The sequence below is a fragment of the Mesoplodon densirostris genome, chromosome 11 (assembly GCF_025265405.1).
Source record: "Mesoplodon densirostris isolate mMesDen1 chromosome 11, mMesDen1 primary haplotype, whole genome shotgun sequence".
NCBI classification, from domain to species: domain Eukaryota; kingdom Metazoa; phylum Chordata; class Mammalia; order Artiodactyla; family Ziphiidae; genus Mesoplodon; species Mesoplodon densirostris.
The window spans coordinates 56,607,584-56,621,657 of NC_082671.1; positions in this window are offsets into that span (position 1 = coordinate 56,607,584).

The window sequence follows — 14,074 nt, forward strand, 5'->3', positions numbered from 1 at the left end:
CAGAACCGTGGTTGCCAGAGGCTGGGGGTGTGTGAGGGGGAAATGGGGAGTTATTATTTAATGGGTACAGAGTTTCAGTTTGGGAAGATGAGAGAAGTTCTGGAGATGGATGGTGGTGATGGTTGCACATGAATGTGAGTGTACTTAATGCCCCTGAACTTAAAAATGGCTGTATACTTAAAAATGGTTAAAATGCAAATTTTATGTTACGTATATTTTACCACCGTCAATCAATTAATCAATAAGACTTTAGCTCATGTAAAGATTGAAACAGTTACAAAATTAAAGGAAAAAATCACCATTTTAATAGTGATAACTAAAGCAATAAATAAAAAGTTACCATAGTTTTGTGTCACTAAAACTTAATAGCAGAGAGTAATCTATTACAACATAAAATCACCTGGAAACAATGATTGCTGCAGAAAAAACTTCATTTTAAACATCTGTATTAGGTTAGCTATGATAAGATGATGTCAGGTTGTATTTAGTAGAAGTGAAAGATTTGTTGCAGAAATTTAGAATCAGACAGTTGTATCCCAATATAACCACAAATGTTAAGAAGTCAGTTCTTAACAAATTAATCTGTAGATTCACCCCCATTCTGATCAAAATCTCAGCAGGATTTCTTGTAGATATCAGCAAGCTGATTCTAAAATTTTTATGTAAAGGCAAAGGAACAAGAATAGCCAAAACAATTTTGAAAAAGAAGTTGGAGGACTCACACTATCTGATTTCAAGATTTACTATAAATCTATAGTAATCAAGACAGTGTGGTTTTGGCCAAAGGATAGACATATAGATCAATGGAACATAAAGAATCCAGAATTAAATCCTCAAAAATATGGTCAATTAATTTTTGACAGTGGTACAAAGGCAATTCAATGGAGAAAGGTTAGTCTTTTCAACAAATTGTGCTAGAACAATTACATACACATGCAAAATATAAACTTGATTCATACCTGACACTTTATATAAAAATTTGCTTAAAATGGATCATAGACCTAAAGCGAAATCTTAAACCATTAGAGGAACGCATAGGAGGAAATCTCTGTGACACTGGGTTAGGCAAACTGTTCTTAGGTATGACATCGAAACCATAGTTCTTTTTTTTTTTTTTTTTTTTTGCTGTACGCGGGCCTCTCACTGCTGTGGCCTCTCCCGTTGCGGAGCACAGGCTCCGGACACACAGGCTCCGCGGCCATGGCTCGCGGGCCCAGCCGCTCCGCGGCACGTGGGATCCTCCGGGATCAGGGCACGAACCCGTGTCCCCTGCATCGGCAGGCGGACTCTCAACCACTGCGCCACCAGGGAAGCCCGAAACCATAGTTCTTAAAAGAAAAAATTGATCATTGGACTTCATCAAAATTAAAATTTTTCCTCTGTCAAAAACCTCAAAGAATATGAAAAGATAAGTAACAGATTGCAAGAAAATATTTGCAACTTACATATATGGAAAAGGACTTGTAAACAGAATGTAAAAAGAGCTCTTTAAACTCAATAATTAGATACAATGGAATATTATTCAGCCATTAAAAGGAATGCAATTTTGATATATGGTACAACATGGATGGACACTGAAACATTATGCTTAGGGAAATAAGCCAGACACAGAAGGACAAGCATTCATTTATATGAGGTACCTAGAATAGGAAAATTAACAGACACAGAAAGTAGAATAGAGATTACCGGAGACTAGGGGAAGGTAGGGGAAAGGGGGTGTTAGTGTTTAATGGGTACAGAGTTTTTGTTGGGGATAATGAAAAACTTTTGGATATAGGTAATGGTGATGGTTATACAACATTGTGATTGTATTTAATACCAGTGAATTATATAATTATGAATGGTTTAAAGAGTTAAATATTATGTATATTTTACTAAAATTTTGAAAATATTAATAATAAAAATAACCACATTTTAAAAAATGCACAAAAGTTTTGAACAGATACGTCACCAAAGTAGATGTACAAATGGCTAACAAGCCCATGAAAAACTGCTCAACATTGTTCATCATAAAGGAAATGCAAATTGAAAACACAATGAGATGCTGCTATATACTCACAAGAATGACTGTAGTTAAAAAAAAAAAAGACTGACAATACCAAGTGCGGATGCATATTTGGAGCACCTAGACCTCACATACACAGCTGGTAGAAATGCAAAATGGTATGGAACTTTGGGAAGATGTCAGGCAGTTTCTTATAAATTTGAACATAAAATGCCATTTGACCCAAAAATCCCAGTCCTAAGTATTTACCCAAGAGAAATGAAAATTTATATTCACACAAAACTCTGCATGCAAATGTTTATAGCAGCTTTATTCACATCACCAGACTTGGAAACAACTCAGGGTCCTTATACTGGGGAATGGATAAACAACCTGGGAATTCTACTCAGCAATAAAAAGGAACAAACTATTGACACAAGGAATAGCATTAATGAATCTCAAAAGCGTTATTCTAAGTGAAAGAAGCTGGACTGAAAAAGCTATATACATATATCTGTATGATTCCATCTATATAAAATGGTAGAAAGGGCAACTCTAGGGGTGGAGAACAGATCAGTAGTTGCCAGGAGTTAGAGATTGAGGGGAAGTTTGACTACAAAGGGGCTGAATGAAGGAAACTATTTAGGTGATGAAATTGTTGTACATCTTTACTATTGGGGTGGTTCTGTGACTCTATGCATTAGTCAAAACTCAAAGTAGAGTGAATTTTACTGTATTAAATTGAAATATAATTTTTTAGAAATAATCACATATATGATAATGAAAAGTGTAGTTAATAATAATAATAATCCTACCAAAACGAGATGGGTAGGAGGAGTGGAGACGTAGTACCTTCAAGTACATACCCCCAGGTAGAAAATCCACTAACTGGAGGATAATTACAATTTCAGAGGTTCTCCCCAAGGAGCAACAGGTCAGAGCCCCATATTAATCTCCGTAGCCCAGGGTCCTGCACCATGAAGACAAGCCCCCAGAATGTATGGCTTTGAAGGCCAGCAGGGTTTAGTTTCAGGAGAGATACAGGGTTGTGGGAAGTAAAGACTCAACTCTTAAAGGGCACACACAAAATCTCACACGCTCTGAGATGCAGAGCAGATGCAGTAATTTGAAAGGAATCTTGGTCAGATGAACTGGCTGCTATTGGAGAGACTCACAGAGAGTAAGGAGGCAATGGGGACTCACCTGGGGGCAAAGATGCTGGCAGCTGCCATTGTGGGAAGCTTATCCTACCACCAGGACACTGGTGGTGGCAAGAGCCATTTTGGAATCCATCCTCTAGCTTATTAGCACTGAAACCTGGTCCCATGCACCAGCTGGTCAACACAAGTCCTGGGACACCCCCAAACCAAGCAGCTAGTTGGGGAGGGACACAGCTGCACCAACAAGCAGGCCAGCTGCCTTAGGACCCCCTGAGTCCCAGCTGCCCCGGATCTGGTCCCACCCACCAGAGGGCCCAGGACCTGGCACCACGTACCAGTGGGCCAGAACCAAGGCATCGTAACTAGTCATCTGACACAGCCCTGCCCACCTGCAGTCCAACACCAGCTCCAGGAGCCCTGTGCCCCACAGCCAGAGACCCCAGGACCCTGCTTCACTTATCAGTGGGCCAGCACTAGGCCTGGGACCTGGCCTCCCCTCCCAGGGGATGGGTACCAGTTCTGGGACCCCTGTGGTCCCACAGTCAGACATGTCAGGACTCAGCCCAACCACCAGCAGGCCACAGTCAGCCTCAGGACTCCCCAGGACTCAGTCCCACCAACCAGCCCTGGGACGACTGCAGCCCTGCAGCTAGCCATGTCAAGACCCAGTGTCCCCAACAGCAGGCTGGCACCACCCTGTGATTCCATGGACCCCCACCTCACCCACCAGTAGGCTGACATCAGTTCAAGGACACCTTGGGCTCCTCAGACAGCTGCCCCAGGATCTGGCCCTGCCCACCAGCAGGCCAACATTAGCTCTAGGACCCCTGGCCCTGCAGCCAGCTGCCTTGTGACCTGGCCTTGCCCACCAGCGGGCTGGCACCAGGCATGGGACTCCCTTGGCCATGCAGACAGCCATGCCAGGATGTGGCCTTGCCCATGAGTGGCCTGCAGCCTCTGCACAAGGCAGGGCCTGGCAACCAAACAGGCTGGGGACCAGTTATGCCTACCATACCACCCACAGTAGTCAGCTCACCACAACAGGATACATGCAGCCCATATAGAGGGCACCCCTAGAGCACAGAGATCTGGTTACCAAAGGGAGTATGCTTCTGGGCCCCATGGGACATCTCCTACATAAGGCCACCTCTCAAAAACTGGGAAATGTAACCAACCTACCAAATACATAAAAATAAAATTAGGCAAAATGAGGTGACAGAGGAATATGTTTCAAATGAAGGAACAATATAAAACTCCAGAAGAAGAACTAATTAAATTTGAAGTAAACAATCTACCCCCAAAAGAGTTCAAGGTAATGTTCATAAAGATGCTCAAAGAACTCAGGAGAAGAATGGATAAACACAGTAAAAAGTTAAAAGTTTCTAACAGAGAGTTAGAAAATATAAAAAGGAACCAAACAGAGCTGAAGAATATAATAACTGAAATTTAAAAAATATGCTAGAAGGAATCAGCAGTAGATTCAGATGAAACAGGAATGGATCAGTGACCTGGAAGACAGAATAGTGGAAGTCACTCAAGCTGAACAGAAAAAAGAAAAAAGAATTTAAAAAAATGAGGACAGTTTAAGAAACCTCTGGGAGCACATCAAGCATACTAACATTCACATTTTAGGGGTCCCAGAAGGAGAACAGAGGGAGAAAGCAGTAGAGAACATATTTGAAGATATAATAGCTGAAAAATTCTCTAACCTAGGAAAGGTAACAGATATCCAGGTCCAGGAAGCACCAAGAGTCCCAAAGAGGATCCACCTAAAGAGGACCACACCAAGACACGTTGTAATTAAAATGGCAAAAATGAAAAATAAAGAGAGCATGTTAAAAACAGCAAGGATTGGACTTCCCTGGTGGTGCAGCGGTTAAGAATCCGCCTGCCAATGCAGGGGACACAGGTTCAAGCTCTGGCCTGGGAAGATCCCACATGCCATGGAACAACAAAACCTGTGCACCACAGCTACTGAGCCTGCACTCTAGAGCCCGTGTGCCGCAACTACTGAGCCCAAGAGCCACAACTACTGAAGCCCATGTGCCTAGAGCCATTGTTCAGCAACAAGAGAAGCCACCACAATGAGAAGCCCGCACACCACAATGGAGTAGCCCCCGCTAGCCACAACTAGAGAAAGCCCACGTGCAGCAACGAAGACCCAGTGCAGCCAAAAATGAATAAATAAAATAAATAAATTTAAAAACAGCAAGGGAAAAGCAACAAGCTATGCATGAGAAAACTCCCATACAGCTATGAGCTGACTTTCCAGCAAAAACTCGGCAGGCCAGAAAGGAGTGGCATAATATACTTAAAGTGATGAAAGGGAAAAATCTACAACCAAGAATACTCTACCTAGCAAGGTTATCATTCAGATTTGAAGGAGAGATGAAAAGTTTTACAAACAAGCAAAAGCTAAAAGAGTTCAGCACCACAAATCTGGCTTTATGAGAAATGTTAAAGAGACTCTCTAAGCAGAAAATAAAAGGCCACAACTAGAATATGAAAATTAGGAAAGGAAAAATCTCACTGGTAAAGGCAAATATACAGTGAAGGTAGTAGATCAGCCATGTATAAAGCTAGAAGGAAGGTAAAAAGACAAAAGTAGTAAAATCATCTATATCCACAATAAATAGTTAAGAGTTACAAAAAACAAAAAGGTGTAAAATATAATGTCAAAAACAGTAGAGAAGAGTTAATACCTATCTTTCTCAAGGTATTCCAAAAACTTGCAGAGGAAGAAATACTTCCAAACTCATTCTATGAGTACAGCATCACCCTGATACCAAAACCAGACAGAGAGAACACAAAAAAAGAAAATTATAGGCCAATATCACTGATGAACATAAATGTAAAAACCCTCAACAAAATATTAGCAAACTGAATTCAACAACACTTAAAAGAATCATATACTGTGATCAAGTGGAATTTATCCCAGGGTTGCAAGGATGGATCAATATCTGCAAATCAATCAGTGTGATATACCATATTAACAAATTGAAGAATAAAAAGTATATGATCATCTCAATAGATCTCGAAAAAGCATTTGACAAAATTCAACATCCATTTATGATAAAAACTCTCAACAAGGTGGGAATATACTTCAACATAATAAAAGCCATATATGGCAAACCCTCAGCTGACATCATACTTAATGGTGAAAAGCTGAAAGCATTTCCTCTAAGACCAGGAACAAGACAAGGATGCCTACTCTCACCACTTTTATTCAATGTAGTTTTGGAAGTCCTAGCCACAACAATCAGACATGAAAAATAAAAGGAAGCCAAATTGGAAAGGAAGAAGTAAAACTGTCACTGTTTGAAAAGATACTACACATAGAAAATTCCAAAGATGCCATCAAAAACTGCTGGAACTCCTCAAGGAATCTGGTAAAATTTCAGTATACAAAATCAATATACAGAAATTTGTTGTATTTCTATACACTAACAATGAACTATCAGAAAGAGAAATTAAGAAAACAATCCCATTTACAATCACATCAAAAAGGATAAAATACCTAGGAATAAATCTATCTAAGGAGGTAAAAGACCTGTACTCAGAAAACTATAAGAAGCTGATGAAGGAAACTGAAGATGACACAAACAGATGTGAAGATATACTGCAGAACTAGAACAAATAATTCTAAAATTTGTACAGAAACACAAAAGACTCTGAATAGCCAAAACAACCTTGAGGAAGAAAGAGCTGGAGATATTATGCTTCCTGATTTCAAAATATACTATAAAGCCCCAGTAATCATACCAGTATGGTACTGGGACAAAAACAAACACACAGATCAATGGAACAGAATAGTAGGCTCAGAAATAAACCCACATTTATATGGGCAATTAATCTACCACAAAGGAGCAAGAATGTACCATGGAGAAAAGACAACCTCTCTAATAAATAGTGTTGGGAAAACTGGAGAGCTACATGCAAAAGAATCAGTCTGGAATGCTTTCTCACACCATACACAAAAATTAACTCAAAATGGATTAGAGACTTAAATGTAAGACCTGAAACCATAAAACTTCTAGAAGGAAACATAGGCAGTATGATCTTTGACATTGGTCTTAGCAATATGTTTTGGATATACCTTCTCAGGCAAGGGAAACAGAAGCAAAATAAACAAATGGGACTACATCAAACTAAAAAGCTTTCATACAGCGAAGGAAACTGTCAACAGAAGAGAAAGGCTGCCTACTGAATGGGAGAAGATATTTGAAAATGATATATTTGATAAAGGGTTAATATCCAAAATATACAAAGAACTCATACAACTCCACATCAAAAAACCAACCCAGTTAAAAAATGGTCAGAGTACATGAATAAACATTTTTCCAAAGGAGACATATGGATGGTGAACAGACACATGAAAAGATGCTCAACATCACTCACCATCAGGGAAATGAAAATCAAAACCACAAATATCACCTCACACCTGCCAGAATGGCTATTATCAAAAAGACAACAAATAACAAGTGTTAGCAAGGATGTGGAGAAAAGGGAATCCTTGTCCACTGTTGGTGGGAATGGAAATTGGTGTAGCCACTATGAAAAACAGTAAGGATATCCCTCAAAAGATTAAAAATAGAACTACCATATGATCCAGCAATTCCATGTCTGGGTATTTACTCAGAAAAAACAAAAACACTAATTCAAAAAGACACATGCACCCCAGTATTCATAGCAACATTATTTACAATAGCCAAGATACAGAAGCAAACTAAGTGCCCGCCAACTGATGAATGGATAAAAAATGTGATATATATATACACACACATATATACACAGTGGAATATTGCTCAGCCATAAAAAAGAAGCCTTGCCACTTGCGACAACATGGATGGACGTGGAGGGTATTATGCTAAGTGAAATAAGTCAGACAGAGAAAGACAGATACTGTATGATTTCACTTATAAGTGGGATCTAAAAAACAAAGCAAATGGCTGAACAAACATAACTAAATAAAAACAAACTCACAGATATAGAGAACAAACAGGTGGTTGCCAGAGAGGAGGGCAGTGGAAGGAGGAGAGAAATAGGTGAGAGAGATTGAGGGATACAAACTTCCAGTTATAAAATAAATAAAATGTACAGGTATGAAATGTGCAGTGTGGGGAATACAGTGAATAATTATGTAATATTTTTGTATGGTGATAGATGGTAACTAGACTTATCATGTTGATAATTTTGAAATGTATAGAAATATCAAATCACTATGTTGTATGACAGGAACTAATATAGTGTTATAGGTCAATTATACCTCTAAAACAAACAAGCAAACAAACAAACTTATAGGAAAAAAGATCAGATTTATGTTTACCAGAGGTTGGAGGGATGGGGGAGGCACAACTGGATGAAGGCAGTCAAAAGGTATAAACATCCAGTTACAGAATAAATAAGTACTAAGGCTGTAATGTACAACATGGTAAATACAATTAACACTGCTGTACATTTACATGAAAGTTGTTAAAAGAGTAAATCTTAAGAGTTCTCATCACAAGGAAAACATTTTTTTCTATTTAATTTTGTATCTCTCTGATATGATGGATGTTCACTAAACTTATTGCAGTAATCATTTTGTGATGTATGTACGTCAAACCATTTTGCTGTACACCTTAAACTTATACAGTGCTGTATATCAATTATGTCTCAATAAAGCTTGAAGGAAAAAAAATAATCCTGTAGATCAATTGAGGTGATTAGTGAAACAATGAGTATATAATCAAGAAACATGAAAAATATCAACACAGATACTGCACAGTATGTGAGGAGATGTGCTAATGTAAACATTTTGCAAGGTGTGATAAAGACAAGGTGATTTTGCACCAAAAGCTGTCTTTCAAATATGCATTGGTAAGTGGATCACCATACTATTGCAATGATAAACCCAAGCCATATTTTAAAGAATACTATAGAATTAACCACTATATGACATACTAAGAGCCATAATAATATATAAACAAATTTTGCCAACAGATTAGTTATTCTGCTATCTGATAAAACTAAAAGGCAGTGGAAAAAATGCCTTTCTATTAAAAACACCAGAGAAATTTATCTGGGAGTGGCGGGGGCATGCAGTATATGCCACTAGCAGAGGAGCTGAAAGCAAATGTGGAAACTCAAAACCATCAAAGTAAAGCTGCTTATCCTCCTAGCAACCGGCATGACTTCATATGCATGAAATCTTACTTGGACATCTTATCACATAGAAATGCTTTGATATCAGTTTAGGATCAAGGACTTCTATATGCTTCTTAAATAACCAGAGGTTTCTATCTCCATAAACTGTTATAAAGTTCTTTTGTTAAAATAAGTTAAGACAAGTTTGATTTTTTAAAATGATCACATCTAGGGACTTCCCTGGTGGCACAGGGGTTAAGAATCTGCCTGCCAATGTAGGGGACACAGGTTCAAGCCCTGCTCTGGGAAGATCCCACACACCACGGAGCAACTAAGCCCATGCTCCACAACTACTGAGCCTGCGCTCTAGAGCCCACAAGCCACAACTACTGAGCCTGTGTGCTGCAACTACTGAAGCCCGTGCACCTAGAGCCCGTGCTCCACAACAAGAGGAGCCACCGCAATGAGAAGCCCGTGCACCGCAACAAAGAGCAGCCCCTGCTCGCCGCAACTAGAGAAAGCCCACGCAGCAACAAAGACCCAACACAGCCAAAAATAAATAAATAAAATTATAAAAAAAAATCACATCTAGCGTTTGTAAAGTGTATTAACTGTGTGAAGAATATATATGTGTGTGCATATATATATATATGTATATCTCCTCATTTAAACTTAGAACTTAGGTTGGATTTTTAAGGATTTTAGAAACTTTCAAACCTATAAAATTGTTATTCCAAAGTAGTTCAAGGGTTTTATAGCAATTTAGTCATGGAAATACATACATTATAAACATTCCAATGAACTTTGATACTTTTTCTCCATAATAACAAGAAATTATAGGATTTGTAGAGACCTACAGTCTAGGCAGCTGCTACCAACAGTGAGTGGTATTTGAGCTATGGACTTGATTCAAACAGCAACTGAGATTCCATCTCTCTCTCTCAGACCACACTATGTGGATAGAATGCTAGAATTTTAGAATTTTATACCTGGAAGGGACATGAGAGATTTTTTAGTACAATCCTCTCATTTTACAAGTAAGAAAATTGAGGACCAGAGAAGTTTAATGATAAATCATTTGACATATATTTAGATACCAAAAAACAACTAGATTAAAAACAGTTCCAGAGTAGGAAAACCAGAGCCAACTCAAATATGTTACAACCTTCAGCTGATTATATACCTCTCTCCTTGTTGTTTTCATCTAAAAGATAAATAATTTTTATTATCTATAAACTTCTAGTTATCTGAAGTGCACAGGGAACCCTGAGCAGAAGAAATCCCTGCGTTTGGCGTGGCTACCACATAGGAGTATCAGTGGGTCCAGGAAGGATGGGCTGCCTCAAAGTTCCATTAAGTTTTTAGGGCTTTCAACCCTCACTGGCATTCAGCTGCTGGTAAAAAGAAATGTTTATATATAGTTTACTGTGTACTAACCATAGTACTTTATGTATATCAACCCACAATAACTCTACGAGGCAAGTATTAGTATCATTCCCATTTTATAGATGAGGAAACTGAGGTATGTTTAAAAGGTTTAATAACTTGTCCAATGTTAACCAGGCAGTAGTAAATTGTAGAGCTGCGATTAGCAACTGTTAGTCTGGGTCTAGCCATTCTGTTGTTACCTCAGAAAAACTGCATCCTTTCTAAAGGCTTTACATATATCGACTTGTTTAACCTGCATAATAATCCTATAAACACCTAATATTATTAGCTCCATTTCATAAATGTGAAAGCTGAGGGACAGGTTAGGTAATTTGCCCAAGGTAACACAGCTAGTAAGTTTCAGAGCCAGAATTTGAATTCAAGCAAACTGCCTATGGATAATGCCCTTAACCACTGGTTAAGCAAACAGTTTTGTTTTGCTTATTGTCAAAATTTATTCATATTAAAACTTAAAAGTATATTTAATCTGAGAAATGTGAAGCAATAAATAACATGTAAAATATGTTACTTAAGTATATTACTGATATACTTTTGTTTTGAGAATATACTAATGAAATGTACTGTTTAAATGGCAATGTGTTTGCTGCAAGAAATCCTTGTAGGAATTGCTGGAGTTTTATTTATATTACTGCAAAAACTGATGCTAGTTCAATCAATTTCATATGAAGATATATGACAACAGATTGAAGTTTCTCCTTAAACATGTCTCCAAGATTATGTCTAAGGAAAATATTACTTTCACTAGTGAGAAATTTGACATTGCAGTTGTGTTTGTGCTATTGGCAGAAAGATTTGGGGCGCTTAATAAAATTTTCAAATGTTACAGTAGACTTTTCTGGGTCAAACATGTTAATATAAAAATGTTTAAAATATATTAGACTTTACTAGGGGTTCTAAGTGTAGCTATAGTATTTATATTTTGTATTGGAAGCCTATCAAATTACTTAAAATATGATTGAGGATGAAATCTTTACAACTGTGGAGTCTACTAACATGCTCCTTTTTATAATAAATACAACACCATTAACTTACTTGGTTATAGGATATGCACATGGAGTTGCTTTCCTTGCACTCCTCTCATATTAAAGATGCAGATGTGTGAGGGCAACCAACAGTTAGTGATGCAGTATGACTGCAGTTAACAAAGACTATTTCAGTTTTGAACACTCTGATTGCTAGGAATATCAAACTTATGACCTTCTCAACAGCTAATCCCACCAAACTACATTAAATATTCTCATAGACTGTAAATTTCGCTATTGAATTTCTGTAAGATCTATAAGGATAAATATAAAAAACTTATCCCAGGGGCATGTGTTACAAACTTAAAATGGAGCTAATAAGAACTAGTAGAAATGAAACAGAATTAATAAGAAAATACAGAGATAAAAGTGGAGTTGGGAAAGAATAGGAAACCTAAGGAGAAGAAAGTCTGTCAAATAGAAAACTAAAATAAAAGAGAAAAACTTGGAAAAGAGCAACTGAAAAGACAGTATCTGTAGAAAACAAAAGAAGGAAAACATAAGGAAAAATGAACATAAAATAATGAGAATAGAAACCAAAACAAAATACTGAAGACCAGCAGATTAAAGAACACATTTTTAAAAACTTTTTATTTTATATTGGAGCATAGCCGATTAACAATGTTGTGATAGTTTCAGGTGCACAGCAAAGTGACTCAGCCATACATATACATGTATTCAATTCTCCCCCAAACTCCCCTCCCATCCAGGCTGCCACATAACATTGAGCAGAGTTCCCTGTGCTATACAGGAGGTTCTTGTTGGTTATCCATTTTAAATATAGCAATCTGTACATGTCGATTCTAGACTCCCTAACTATCCCTTTCCCCCATCCTTCCCCTCGGTAACCGTAAGTTCAAAGAAAACATTTTTAACAAAAAGGTTTTTTTTTTGGCTGTGCTGTGCAGCTTGCAGGATCTTGGTTCCCTGGCTAGGGATCTAACCCATGCCCCCTGCAATGGAAGCGCAGAGTCCAAACCACTGGACTGCCAGGGAAGTCCCCAAGAAAAAATTTTTTTTTTTGCGGTACGCAGGTTTCTCACTGTTGTGGCCTCTCCCGTTGCGGAGCACAGGCTCCGGACGCGCAGGCTCAGCGGCCATGGCTCATGGGCCCAGCCGCTCCGCGGCATGTGGGATCTTCCCAGACCGGGACACGAACCCGTGTCCCCTGCATCGGCAGGACTCTCAACCACTGTGCCACCAGGGAAGCCCCCCAAGAAAAATTTTTAACAAGAAAAAATATCTATAAGAATGGTGATATTTAATACTCAAATAGCTGTACATATATTCACTCCATTACGTAGTAAGCAGATATCCTTTGCACCAAAGGGAAATCACAGCGCAGACTGCTAGGGCTTTGGAGAAAATCCATGTTCCCTTTTTAGATAATTATTCTCCTTTTTAGGAAGAGCTCCAGTCTTGCTATTTAGCCCTGGGTAGAGACTGAATGCCTAACCATAGGACATCAAGTGACCATAATGACTGAGCTTCCTTTTATGAAATGAGTGCTATTTGGACCACCAAATGATAAGGCTGATTGTGCTTGGCAGCAATCTATCATCAAGTGGAAATTGTATATGATATTGGATTTGAGCAAAGATGGAAGACACAAGTAATTGCATGAAGTGTCCTTCAACAGTGACTTCCTCTCTTTCAATCTATATTTACAGCCTTATGGGAGTTTCTTATAACTGGTTTATTGAGGAGGAAGGTGAAAAACCCAGGACTGGTTTACAAATGGTTCTTCATGATATACTGGCATCAAGCTGGATGGCTGTATCATTACAGTTCCAATGGAGAGGTGGCCCTGGAGGACAGTAGTGGAGGGAAATTCTCTTAACGAGCATAATCGAGAGCAACACATTGGACTGTCCACCTTGTCTGGACTGAAACATGATCAGAAGTATGGATCTTCAGTGATTCGTGAGCACTTGCTAACATTTGGATTGGACTGTCAGGGACTTGGAGAGGACAAGGTTGGAAAATTGATACAAGAAGGTCTGGGGAAGAGGTATATGGATAGACCTCTCAGAACAGGCACAGGGTATATGAAGATATTTATGTTCCATGCAAATTCTTACCAAAGGGCATCACTTGAAGAGGAGGCTTTCAGTAATCAGGTGGACAAAATGATGCTCTCTTGATGTCTGTAAGCCACTGTCCCCAGCCACCCTAGTGTTTTCTCAATGGACCCATGTGTAAAGTGGCCATGTGGCTGAAATTGAGGCTCTGCATGGGCTCAGCAATATTATCTGCTCACCAAGGCTGACCTTGTAGCCTTGTTACATTGTTGCTGCTGAGTGCCTAACTAATCAATAGCACAGACCAACACT